The following is a 12,282-nucleotide window of genomic DNA, read 5'->3' as shown; positions in this document are numbered from 1 at the left end:
AAAACCAAACCAAACAAACAACAACAACAACAAAAAACAGAGTCTGTTTTCCTGATGAGGTCTGCACAATGCAACAAGATGCCGATAAGGTGACAAGCCTGACATAGTGGGGGATGGGTTCTCCCCTTTATAAACTCAGGCTTCTAAGTAAACCTTGGGCCTTGATTGAAAAACAAAACAAAAAAAAACCCAAAAGTAATTCTTGGTAATAGCAGCAATTGGTCAGAAGGTCTCACATGAACACCATGTGTTTTAGTCAGGGTTTCGATTCCTGCACAAAACATTATGACCACGAAACAAGTTGGGGAGGAAAGAAATTTATTCAGCTTACACTTCCACACTGCTGTTCATTACCAAAGGAAGTCAGGACTGGAACTCAAGCAGGTCAGGAAGCAGGAGCTGATGCAGAGGCCATGGAGGGATGTTTCTTAGTGGCTTGCTTCCCCTGACTTGCTCAGCCTGCTCTCTTATAGAACCCAAGACTTCCAGCCCAGGGATGGCACCACCCACAAGGGGCCCTCCCCACTTGATCATTAATTGAGAAAATGCCCCACAGCTCGATCTCATGGAGGCACTTCTCCAACTGAAACTCCTTTCTCTGTGATAACTCCAGCCTGTGTCAAGTTGATACACAAAACCAGCCAGTACACCATGTAAAGATGGTGACATGTTCAGGAAATCTAGTCTGTAAAGTCAGGTACATATTCTTAAATATTTAAAAAATAATTAAACAAAAACTTCCAAGGAAGGAAACAGAAAAAAAGGGGAAAGAACCTAGAAAGATCTTCCTAAACAATCTTTTTTTTAAACTGAAGTTTAAAATTCTCATAAAAGGTGGAAACTAGACAGGCCCCAGAATCTTCAGGGCAGATGGGACGGGATCCTTTCTACTTCCTTCTATACCTGGTAGGGACAGCAGATCCACAACCCTTTCTGCACCTTTCCCACAAGCAGGGAAGTTGTCACGAGGGAGAGCTCTCACCCAGGCACTCAGATAAGATCGCCATTTTCTCTCCTGTGAGTTTCTAAGGCACAACCAGCCAGGAGGCACAGGCTCCAGAAGTGGCAAGGTAGCTAGAACAGGATCCTTTCTACATCCATCTACACTTAGGAGGGACTGGAGATCCACAGCCCTCTCAGCTCCTTTCCTGAAAGCTGAGAGCTTGTCTCCATGGAGTGCTCTGACCCCAGGACTCAGGAGGGACAGCTGATCCACAGCCTCTGCGCACCAGTCTTACTAGAGGAGAGCTGATCTCCCATTAGTACCAACACAGGCTTACAGACGTACAGGAGGAGCAAGCTCCAGCCAGAGACAGCAAGAACATCTAACACCAGAGATCAACAAATGGCAAAAGCAAACTCAAGAATCTTACCAAAAGAAACCAAGACTACTTGGCACATCAGAACCAAGTACCCCCACCACAGCAAGTCTTAGATACCCCAACACACCGGAAAAGCAAGATTTGGATTTAAAATCATATCTTATGATGGTGATTGATGAATTTAAGAAGGACATGAATAACTCCCTTAAAGAAATATATGAGAACACAGGCAAATAGGTACAAGCACTTAAAGAGGAAACACAAAAATCCCTTAAAGAATTACAGGAAAGCACAACCAAACAGGTGAAGGAATTGAACAAAACCACCCAGGACTTAAAAATGGAAGTGGAAACAGTTAAGAAATCACAAACAGAGAAAACTCTGGAGATAGAAAATCTTGGAAAGAAGTTAGGAACCATAGATGTAAGCATCACCAACAGAATACAAGAGATAGAAGAGAGAATATCAGGTGCAGGAGATACCATAGAAAACATTGACACAACAGTCAAAGAAAACACAAAATGTAAAATGTTCCTAACCCAAAACATCCAGGAAATCCAGGACACAATGAGAAGACCAAAACTAAGGATAAAACGTATAGAAGAAAGTGAAGACTTCCAACTTAAAGGGTCAGTAAATATCTTCAACAAAATTATAGAAGAAAACTTCCCTAACCTAAAGAAAGAGATGCCCATGAACATACAAGAAGCCTACAGAACTCCAAATAGACTGGGCCAGAAAAGAAATTCCTCCCACTACATAATAGTCAAAACACCAAATGCACAAAACAAAGAAAGAATATTAAAAGCAGTGAGGGAAAATGGTAAAGTAACATATAAAGACAGACCAATCAGAATTACGCCAGACTTCTCGCCAGAAACTATGAAAGCCAGTAGATCCTGGGTTGATGTTATACACACCCTAAGAGAACACAAATGCCAGTCCAAGCTACTATACCCAGCAAAACTCTCTGTTACCATAGATGGAGAAACCAAAGTATTCCATGACAAAACCAAATTTACACAATATATCTCCACAAATCAAGCCTTTCAAAGGGTAATAAATGGAAAACTCCAACACAAGGAGGAAAACTACATTCTAGAAAAAGCAAAAAAAAAAAAATAAAAAAAAGCAATATTCTAACAAAACTAAAAAAAGACAGCCACATGAACAGAATTCCAACTCTAACAACAAAAATAACAGGAATAAACAACTACTTTTCCTTAATATCTATTAATATCAATGGACTCAATTCCCCAATAAAAAGACATAGGGTATCAGACTGGGTACATAAACAGGACCCAACATTTTGTTGCATACAGGAAACCCACCTCAGTGACAAAGACAGACACTACCTCAGAATAAAAGGCTGGAAAACAATTTTCCAAGCCAATGGTCCCAAGAAACACAATGGAGTATCCATTCTAATATTGAATAAAATTGACTTTCAACTTAAAGTGATCAAAAAAGATAAGGAGGGACACTTCATACTCATCAAAGGTATGATCTGCCAAGATGAACTCTCAATTCTGAACCTCTATGCTTCAAATGCAAGGCCATCTACATTCATAAAAGAAACTTTACCGAATCTCACAGGACATATTGCACTACACATCATAATAGTGGGAGATTTCAACACCCCACCCTTGGCAATGAACAGTTCATGGAAACAGAAACTAAACTAAGACACAGTGAGACTAACAGAAGTTATGAAACAGATGGATTTAACAGATATTTATAGAACTTTTTATCCTAAAACAAAAGGATATACCTTCTTCTTAGCACCTCTTGATACCTTCTCCAAAACTGACCAAATAATTGGTCACAAATCAGGCCTCAACAGATACAAGAAAGCTGAAATAATTCATTGCATCCTATCAGATCATGATGGACAAAGGCTGCTCCTCAATAACAACATAAACAATAGAATGCCCACATACACGTGGAAGCTGAACAACACTATATTCAATGATAATTTGGTCAAGGAAGAAATAAAGAAAGAAATGAAAGTCCTTCTAGAGTTTAATGAAAATGAAGCCACAACATACCCCAACTTGTGGGACACAATGAAAGCAGTCCTAAGAAGAAAACAAATAGCTTTAGGTGCCTTCAAAAATAAACTGGAAAGAGCATATACCAGCAATTTGACAGCACATCTGAAAACTCTAGAACAAAAAAAGCAAATTTATCTGAGAGCAGTCAAAGCCAGGAAATAATCACACTCAGGGCTGAAATCAACCAAATGGAAACAAAAAGAACTATACAAAGAATAAACCAAACCAGGAGCTGGTTCTTTGAGAAAATATACAAAATAGATAAACCCTTAGCCAGAATAATTAGAGGGCACAGAGACAGTATCCTTATTAACACGATCAGAAATGAAAAGGGAGACATAACAACATACACTGAGGAAATCCAAAAAATCATGAAATCCTACTACAAAAGCCTATACTCAACAAAACTGGAAAACCGGGAGGAAATGGGCAGTTTTCTAGACAGATACCAGGTACCAAAGTTAAATCAAGATCAGATCAACGATCTAAACAGTCCCATACCTGCTAAGGAAATAGAAACAGTCATTAATAGTCTCCCTACCAAAACAAGCCCAGGACCAGATAGGTTTATTACAGAGTTCTATCATACCTTCAAAGAAGTCCTAATACCAATACTCCTCAAACTATTCCACAAAATAGAAACAGAAGGTATTCTACCCAATTTGTTCTATGAAGCCACAATTAGTCTTATACCTAAACCATGCAAAGACCTAACAAAGAAAGAACACTTCAGACCAATTTCCTTTATGAATATTGATGCAACAATACTCAATAAAAGTCTTGTAAAATGAATCCAAGAATACATCAAAACATCATCCATCATGATCAAGTTGGCTTCATTCCAGGGTACAGCAATGGTTCAATATTCGTAATTCCATTAATGTAATTCACGATATAAACAAACTCAAAGAAAAAAACCATATGATCTTCTCATTAGATGCTGAGAAAGCATTTGACAAAATCCAACACCACTTCGTGATAAAATTCTTAGAAAGATCAGGAATTCAAGGCCCATACTTAAACATAGTAAAAGCAATATACAGCAAATCAGTAGCCAACATCAAACTAAATGGAGAGAAACTTGAAGCAATCCCCCTAAAATAAGGAACTAGACAAGGCTGTCCACTCTCTCCCTACCTATTCAATATTGTACTTGAAGTCCTAGCCAGAGCAATTAGGCAACAAAAGGAGATCAAAGGGATACGAATTGGAAAGAAAGAAGTCAAATTATCACTATTGGCAGACAATATGATAGTATACTTAAGTAACCCCAATAATTCCACCAGAGAGCACCTAGACCTGATAAACAACTTCAGCAAAGTAACTGGATATAAAGTGAACTCAAGCAAAACAGTGGCCTTCTTCTACACAAAGGATAAACAGGCTAAGAAATTAGGGAAACAACACCATTCACAATAGTCACAAATGATATAAAATACATTGATGTGACTCTAACTAATGAAGTGAAAGATTTGTATGACAAAAACTTCAAGTCCCTGAAGAAAGAAATCGAAGAAGTTCTCAGAAGATGGAAAGATCTCCCATGATCATGGATTGGCAGGATTACTATAGTAAAAATGGCCATCTTGCCAAAAGCTATCTATAGATTCAATGCAATCCCTATCAAATTTCCAATTCAATTATTCACAGAGTTTGGACAAGCAATTTGCCATTTCATCTGGAATGACAAAAAAACCTAGGATAGCAAAAACTATTCTCAATAATAAAAGAACCTCTGGTGGGAATTGCCATCCCTGACCTTAAGCTGTACTACAGAGCAATTGTGATAAAAACTGCATGGTGTTGGAACAGTGACAGGCAGGTGGATCAATGGAATAGAATTGAAGACCCAGAAATGAACCCACAAACCTATGGTCACTTGATCTTTGACAAAGTAGCTAAAACCATCCAATGGAAAAAAGACAGCATTTTCAACAAATGGTGCTGGCTCAACTGGCAGTTAACATGTAGAAGAATGCATATTGATTCATTCCTATCTCCTTGTATAATGCTCAAGTCCAAGTGGATCAAGGACCTCCACATAAAACCAGATACACTGAAACTAATAGAAAAGAAAGTGGGGAAGAGCCTTGAGCATATGGGCACAGGGGAAAAGTTCCTGAACAGAACACCAATAGCTAATGCTCTTAAGATCAAGAATTGACAAATGGGACCTCACAAAATTACGAAGGTTCTGTAAGGCAAAAGGACTGTCAATAAAACAAAATGACAACCAACAAATTGGGAAAATATCTTTACTAATCCTATATCTGATAGAGGGCTAATATCCAATATATGCAAAGAACTCAAGAAGTTAGACTCCAGAGAACCAAATAACCCTATTAAATCATGGTGTACAAAGCTAAACAAAGAATTCTCAACTGAGAAATACTGAATGGCTGAGAAGCATCTAAAGAAATGTTCAACATCCTTAGTCATCAGGGAAATGCAAATCAAAAGAACATTGAGATTCCACCTCACACTAGTAAAAATGGCTAGGATAAAAAACTCAGGTGACAGCAGATGCTGGAGAGGTTTTGGAGAAAGAGGAACACTCCTTCATTGCTGGTGGGATTGCAAGCTGGTACAACCACTCTGGAAATCAGTTTGGCAGTTCCTCTGGAAATTGGACCATAGTACTACCAGAGGACCCAGCTATACCACTCCTGGGCATATACCCAGAAGATGCTCCAACATGTAATAAGGACACATGCTCCACTATATTCATAGCAGCCTTATTTATAATAGCTAGAAACTGGAAACAACCCAGATATCCTTCAAAAGAGGAATTGATACAGAAAATGTGGAACATTTACACAATGAGGTATTACTCAGCTATTAAAAACAATGAACTTATGAAATTCTTAGGGAAATGGATGCATCTGGAGGATATTAGCTTGAGTGAGGCAACCCAATCACAAAAGGACACACATGGTATGTACTCTCTGATAAGTAGATATTAGCCCAGAAGATCGGAATACACAAAGCACAATCCACAAACCAAAAGAAACTCAAGAAGAAGGAAGACCAAATTGTGGATACTTCATTTCTTCTTAAAAGGAGGTTCAAAATACCCATGGAAGGAGATGCAGAGACAAACTATGGAGCAGAGACTGAAGGAAGGACAATCCAGAGACTGCTCCACCTGGGAATCCTTCCCATATTCAATCTTCAAATCCAGACACTATTGTGGATGCCAGCAAGGGCTGTCTGACAGAAGCCTGATATAGCTGTCTCCTGAGAGGCAGCACATGTATAGCAGATGATGGCCTATTCGGTCATCAAGGGCAGGAGAGGCCCTTGGCCCTGTGAAGGTTCTATGCCCCAGTGTAGGGGAATGCAAAGGCCAGGAAACAGGAGAGGTTGGGTTGGTGAGCAGGGGGGAGAGGGGAGGGAACAGGGATTTTTTTTTCTTTTCTTTTTTTTTTTTGGAGGGGAAATTTGGAAAGGAGATATCATATGACATGTAAGTAAAGAAAATTTCTAATAAAAAAAATTACGCTGGGTGGTGGTGGTGCATGCATTTAATCCCAGCACTTGGGAGGCAGAGGCAAGCGAATTTGAGTTCGAGGCCAGCCTGGTCTACAGAGTGAGTTCCAGGACAGCCAGAGCTATACCTGTCTCAAAAAGCAAAACAAAAGAAAACAAAATTTACCCTGGAGCAAATAACCTGTAAAAAAGAAAAAAGAAAAAAAAAGGTGGACACTACAGAACTAAAAATCATTGCGATAGGAAGAAATGAGTGAATTTTCAGAACTAAATTAATGGGTTTTCATATATATGAACCTAGGCTTAAAGTGAACATGTAAAGAAACTCCAGGACAAGGAAAGATGACCAGATGGTGATAACAGCTTTAGACTCCTGGGTAAGAGGACTTCTAAAAGGTAGAGAACTATGGGGACTAAAGTGGGTGATCTGAGAAGAAAACACAAGTCTTCACACTATGATGAAGTAAAGAGAATGGGCACAAGCTGACAAAATTGCTCTTGTACCCACCCACCATTCCAATATGGAGCACACATTTGAGGGACAGGTCAAAGACATGAAGGTGAGGTAAGGGATAATAGATGTGTGAAGAGACTTCAAAAAAATCTCAACATTTCAAAATCAAATGATCTTCCACATCCCTGTACCCACAACATCTCAGAAAATATTCATGCCAAGTTGCTCAGCCCTTCTCAGGAACCAGGACAATTTGTAGAAAGTAGAATAGCCTCTTATGACATTCATATATTAAAGGCAGAAGCAGAAAATAGATTTTAATAATTGGTCTGATATAATTTGGTATTGGGAAAGAGGCAAACCAAAAATATTAAAATGAAGATTTAGTGGACTATTCATTTAATTCTGTTGCAGAAATACCCAGAAGTGTAATTGGTGGAACAATCATAGCTTTATTTTGAGGAATTGTGATATTGATTTGAATGTTGAGAATAGCACTATTTACAGTGATCAATATGTGGAAACACCTCAACCTCCATGGACAGATGATGGGGCAATGTATGTATGTACAGTATATACAATTAAACCTTAAACAAGAAGTAAATATTGCCATGTTTATCAAATGTATAAGCCTTGAAGATATTTTACTATGCAAAATAAGTGATGGATATACAGAGAAAATGCACATCATTTCCCTTACAAAGAGTAGCATAAGAGCATTCAACTCATAGAATTAAAAAAATTGTGGTGGTCCTGACTTACCATGGAATTATTTCCCACTAGTTAGCTTTTATAATGGCAAAAGATTCTATGCTACCTTCTGGGGGAGAAAAGGCATCAATGGTCTGTTCTAGTCCCTGCCTGGCAAGACATGCCCAGTGTTGCAATAGTGGCATTAATGTTATAGAACATCTAACTGCTTTCTATTTTGATATGGGGTCTGGTCCACAGGAGAAATTTCATGCCTAATAATATACATTTGGTCAAAATCTCATGACTGGGGAAATCACAGGACCTAGTGTATAAACTATTGTTGTTACACTAAGTAGTTAGGTTTTCAAACTGCCTTGTGAATATTTGATTACACCTGTGGATTCATATTGTGCTCAACCGTGGTCAGGTTATAGGTATCTGTGGGAGCTCAGCCGAGGCTGAACCATTATTATCCTCACCTAACCAAGGTCTGGGGAGCATCACTGAAGAATGGATGAATCAAATGTGAGAGCTAGTGGATGAGGAGAAGAGCTGTGAAATATTGACTTCTAGATACGGCACGACTGTTTCACACATTGACTCCTAGAAGTTATGGTTACTTGCACAAAACCTGTACAATACTTAGACAGTCAAAATTCCAATCTGAATGTGAGCAGGTGCCATAGGCATTTCACCCTGTGGGGGCAGCCATTAGAGCCTAATGGTTTCTGGGGAAGGGTCACTCTCCTTTGGGGACATGGTTGCTAGTAGGTAGTTATGCCACAGTACATGCATGCCCTCACTCATATACACTCGGGAGCCACTAACTGGATTTGGTGTCATTAATAATAACAAAAATGTGAGGACTTGAAGTTGGGAGAAGCAGGAAGAGGTTGAGAGAGATTGGTAGATGGGGATGATCAAAGCCATTACATAAAATGTGTGAAGATTTCAAAGAATAAACAAGAAAAAAAGAAAGATTGCTTCTTTTATGCTGAAAGATGGACTGGGGAATTATTAATAAACATACAAATTTTTAAGTGAGCAAAATGAAGAAACTCCGGAGATCTGTTACACAACTCTCTCAGGTCAACAATGTGTATCACATATTTAAAATGTGTTAAAAAGGTGAATTTCATGTCAAATAGCGTTAGTATCATAACATTAAAGAAGATGAAGGTGATAGAGGAAAGGGATTTGTTGGCACCAGAAGCTGTTCATCGTGGGGTTAGTTAGCAAGGGCTAATCATCCTGGAAATACAGTTTCTTTCTTTAAAGAGAGCGGCTGCATACATGCTGACTAGTCCTTCATACTGTATAGTGTTTAATATTATCGTATACGATTACTCATTTAGGAAGAAAGTAGCATTCTACTAACAAGCAAAACTACTAACTGATGGGATTGACAGTTAAACCCAGTGTGTAGGGTCTCAAGGCTTATTTTATCCCCAAACGAGAACAATAGATTTGGACAAATTCTGCATGCATTTGACAATAAGTATGTAGAAACAGAGCTTTCTAGTTGAAGAGAAGGTGCTTAATATAGGGCTTTGACTAGTGATATTCAGGTGCATTTGCATGACAATGCTCTGGCTAGAGATAATATTGAGTTGCAGTAATTTAAAAAAAAAAACACGGTGGTAAGGGCTGGGAGACAGTGCCTCAACTATGAGAAGGTGCCACTGAAGAGCCAAATTCACCCTAGCACCCACATCAGACACCTTGTAGTTGCAAATAATTCCAGCCCCTAGGGATTGGAGAGCCCTGCTTCTGGCTTCCACTGGCACCTGCTTTCACATGTGCATACACTCACACACAGACATACACATATAATCATAATTAAGCTAAAACATATATTTAAACAGGTAAAATCTTATTATGACCTAAAGTGGAGAAGTAGCCTGGCCCTTACGAGACAGCTGTCAATGGTAATGAAAATCAAGCTCAATATTTGGATAAAATAATAATTTTGTGAGTATAAGATGAAGAGGTATGTATATGTTTCTAAAATCAAAACTACAAATTCATGCTTTCAAAATAATACTTATGCCCATTGACAAATGTTATGCTTAGTTTTTATCAGAGAAGCTTCTCTTTGAACACTGGCAAACATAAAGACTCACAGCTGTTCAAAGTGCTGAGAAGTGTGCACTTCCTTCTAGACAGGACATTTATATGCTCCACCCGTACCCCAGGGCTCAGGGAACACTCTACAAGATGTCAATGGAAAGAATGCAGGAGCTGGACAAAAGGAGAAAGGCTATGAAATACTACCTTCTGGTCATGACAGACATTGGAAAATGTTCTCACAACAACAGAAATTGCCTACACTGGGCCAGCACAAGACTGGCCTGTCAATAGTTAGTCATTTACAGGGCCATACCAATCACTGTGAAATTACTGGGTATTTATAGATATTAGGGAAGGAGTATATCATTGTCTTCAATTGTGTTTCCACAGATGGGACTACCAGGCTCTACTGGATAGTTCGATACTCATGGTGGATGGGCCTGCTTAAACTTGGAGGGTCACAAAACAAAAAGATGTGGATGTAGAAGAGACTTGTAGGCAAAGTTGGAATGACAGAGGTAGGAGGGATAGGCAGGAGGGTCGAGTAAGAATGATCAGAATACATATACATACATAACACACACACACAAGTCTGAAGAACAAATTTAATTTATCAAAAAGTACTGGTTTGGACTTATCATCTATTAAGGGTACTGAAACAGATTCAGCAGTCCTGGCTCTGTAATCAGCAGTGAACTGGTGGATATTTTGAAACATTAAATTTCCCATCTAGCAAATGGGGAGGAGAATTTCTATTTTATAAATGTTAAGGACTAAAGAAAGCGTTTCTGTGCTGACAAAACAGGTCCAGACAGAGCAGTGTGGTCCCCAATTCAGCTTTCCTTGGGCTCAACCAGCACCAGCTGATGCAGGCACTCCCAGCACTCTGCAGACTAAATGCACACATGTCCACGAGAGCATTTTACTTTTTACTTTTTATTTACATTTACATAAATTCAGTTTACACATAACATTTGCTTTAAATCTCACATTCTGTGCATTTCTCTACTGCAAAGTGCTCACAGCCCAGACAGCATTTAGAGCTAAAATGAAAGGCTTTATAATAAATATTACCCTTTGTGTGTGCATGGAAAATGGTCCCTTTCTAGTTTTCCCTGAGGGCACACTATTTTGGCTTTATTGTGACACTTCACTGTGACACTGCAATGAGGGAAAGCCATGCTTTACATGTCATAGAGAGAAATGCCACAGAATGCTAACATATCTTCTCAAGGTTGCCAGAAATCATTTCCACTGGGCTGTGTTTTCCCATCTGCAGAGCTCTGAAATGTAAAGAAAATAAATGAGCTCTATTATCTATATTTTTCTAGCAGATGAGAAAGAAAGAGAAAAATACAGTCTGCTCTGCATTTATTGTTCTATTCAATCAAACTGTTGCTTTAAACACCTAGAGTCCCCCAGGGGACTTAATCAATGCACCAAGCACTTTAAACATCATATTTTGGTGTTTTGATTTTATTAAACTAGCTTCATAGGATATGTATTTACCCATGAGAACTTTTGGGATTATATTCCTGAGGAAAGACTCCATTTAGAAATTGAAATTCTAATTTGAAATGCTATTACAATTGTGAGATATACCTGAGTTAACTTGCTCACACAAGCCACACACAGAGAGCATTCACAAGAGAATCACCAAAAGATGGTTTCTATAAGTTAAATTTGTAAAGACTTCAAGTTCCAGAAAAAATATAACACACTGGGAACCTGGGGTTCACACTACATGTTTTCTAGTCTGTTTTCTTTCCTTTCTTTCTTTTTCTTTTGTTGGTTTTTCGAGACAGGGTTTCTCTGTATAGTCCTGGCTATCCTGGAACTCACTCTGTAGACCGGGCTGGCCTCAAACTCAGAAATCCACCTGTCTCTGCCTCCCAAGTGCTGGAATTAAAGGCATGCGCCCCCAGTGCCTGACCCTCATATATATATACATATATACATATATATATACATATCAATATATATGTATATAATCTCATATATATGTATACATATGTATATTTGTATATATGTATATATGTATGTTCTTGTGCATGTGTGGGTACATATGCACTATAGCAACTATGTGTGGGTCAGCGATATCAATCCTTGTCTTTCAACTTATTTTAGAGTCAGGGTCTCTCGCTTGCTACTGTGCATGTCAGGCTAGTAGGCCTGAGAGTTTCCCAGGAATCTCTCTTCT

General features: G+C 38.7%; 1 protein-coding gene across 12 annotated transcripts in view; it reads right to left on the bottom strand.

Moving 5' to 3' along the window:
* The window catches only part of St18 (ST18 C2H2C-type zinc finger transcription factor), a 396,007-nt gene that overhangs the window by 63,088 nt on the left and 320,637 nt on the right, over window positions 1–12,282 (bottom strand). The gene's annotated exons all lie outside the window — the stretch shown is intronic.

The sequence above is a fragment of the Mastomys coucha genome, unplaced genomic scaffold (genome assembly GCF_008632895.1).
Source record: "Mastomys coucha isolate ucsf_1 unplaced genomic scaffold, UCSF_Mcou_1 pScaffold14, whole genome shotgun sequence".
NCBI lineage: Eukaryota > Metazoa > Chordata > Mammalia > Rodentia > Muridae > Mastomys > Mastomys coucha.
Note: the sequence above shows the minus strand (reverse complement) of the source record. Positions and strands in the feature narration are given on the sequence as shown.